Consider the following 2,310-nt stretch of genomic DNA (forward strand, 5'->3'; position numbering starts at 1 on the left):
GTACTCAGGGTAGAGCTGGCCCTGTAGGGGAACTGGTTTGGAGTCAAACAGGGATACCTTCTGTTTCCTGTTGTATTTGGCCAGCACTGGGAGATAATTCCATTAAGATCCTATTTTCAGCTCTTAAAAGGTCCCATTCTGGGCTGAGTTCCCTCACATTACCTGCTCTGCCCCAGAGACAATGGTCAATGCTTTACACACAATAGTTACGGACTCTGAACTGAGGGATATTGTGAAAGCCCACAGAGACTGAACCATCTCCCAGTTTTTAGCTAGGCACATGCTGGCTACAAAGACAGCATCTCCCGCATTTCCTTGCAGCTAGATGTGGCTATATGATGCAGTTCTGACTAAATTCCTGGGTAGAGTCTTCAAGCTTCAGAAAGGAACCTACCTCTCCCTCCACCTTCCCACCTGGAATGTGGACATGGTCTCTAGCCATCTTGGACCAGGAGAGGGGACCCCATGGTGGAAGAGCAAGAAGACAGAAGGAGGCAGGCTCTCCTATTATTACTGCTCCCCCCAACCCCCACCTCCCAGTCTCTTTACTACAAACCACCCACTGTGTATATGGAAATCAGCTTACATCACTCATTCAAAACTCTCCAACGGGGGACTTCCCTGGTGGTCCAGTGGCTAAGACTATGCTCCCAATGCAGGGAGCCTGGGTTTGATCCCTGACTGTGGAACTAGATCCCACATGCTGCAGCTAAGACCCAGCACAGCTGAATAAATAAATGTTTAAAAAATTTAAAAAAAAAGGAAGACTTTCTGAGGCGCAGACCTGGGGCAAAGTGCCTGCATGTCCAGGTCTAAGAGTAGTAGTTTGGGGGAAAAAAAAAAAAAGACCTACCCTCCAATGGCATCCTGTAAGTAACATTGAAAGACCTTAACCAGGACCACAAAACCTAACAGTGCCAAGGCCCCAGCTCCCAAGGCAGTCAGAGCTGTCGTCTTCCCTACACTCCAGCCACACTGGCCAGGCTGACATCTGCCTTGGAGCCTCTGCACTCTCTGCTCCGTCTTACCCAGAACTTTGCCAGGCTGCCTCCTTGTTACTCAGGTCTCAATGCCTGCCACCTCAGAGAGGTCCTCCTTGGCTGCAAGAGCACCTCCAACCCGTACCCTGATTCAGTTTCTTCCCAGCACACTTCACCACTCGGAACTGTCACCCCTGTGTTTATATCATCACCTGTGTCCTTCCTCTGGAATCCGAGCTCCTGAGGGTGAGTGTTGGGTCTTCCTCTCGGCTTCATCCTCAGCACCTAGGACAGTGCTTACCATTGCAGCTCAAAAAAGAACTCCCTGACTGCCCACTGGCTTACTTCGCTCTCAGCCTCAGCCCATCCTTCCACACTGTTCTGTCAGCCTGGGCTTTTGGCAGCTGTACTTCCCAGATTCTCTGGAGAGCTGGCTTCCTTAACTTCATCCCATAAGACCTAAGGGCAGAAAGAAGGTCAAAGAGGGAAGAAGGGGTCCTGCTGGGGCCCCTCCAGCAGCAGTTCAAGCTCCAGTATCTCCTCACACACTCAGCCAGAGCACTGTGCCCCACTTTGGGTTTAAGCAGGAGCTGTGGGGTCATCAACCCCTGTACCAGCCACACACGTGGCTCCCACTGGGTTCTGGCCATTGTACTTCTCTTTCTGCATCGCAGTCCTAGAGGTGGGAGCTTCTTGCAGACACTAATTTCTCAGTTACCATACTTTGAGCATAAGTTTGTGCTCTTAGCTTTCTAGTACTTGTGTGACCAACTCCCAGTACAGAATCCTCCGGGATTCCTCACTTGGCCTCTATTTCCTCTAGGCTCTGAAGAACTGAAGGACTCCACTGGCAACAGACCAGGTCTCCTGATTCCCAGTCTCTCATGATCCTCAGGAACTTTTGCTGATGAAGGGGTAATTCTCTACTGTGTTTAGAACGCCCCGTCTTAAGGCAGAATAGGGCTTAGGCATGCTGCCCCCAGGAAATAAAATCCATCTGTGTTGTTTTAATGAGCTGCAAGTTTCTACTGAGTTGGCCAAAAAGGTCGTTAGGATTTTTCCATAACATCTTGGCTCAGCTACTGAGATTGTGAGGTGGTTCTGTGGTTGTGGTTTAGTCACTAAGTTGTGTCCGACTCTTTGCAGACCCCATAGACGGTAGCCCACCAGGCTCCTCTGTCCATGAGATTCTCCAGGCAAGAATACTGGAGTGGGTTGCCATTTCCTTCTCCAGAGGATCTTCCTGACCCAGGGTTCGAACTCTTGTCTCTTGCACAGCAAGCAATTTCTTTACCACTGAGCCCCTAGGGAAAACTTTGTAACATCTTAC

The sequence above is a fragment of the Cervus canadensis genome, chromosome 18 (assembly GCF_019320065.1).
Source record: "Cervus canadensis isolate Bull #8, Minnesota chromosome 18, ASM1932006v1, whole genome shotgun sequence".
Lineage (NCBI taxonomy): Eukaryota > Metazoa > Chordata > Mammalia > Artiodactyla > Cervidae > Cervus > Cervus canadensis.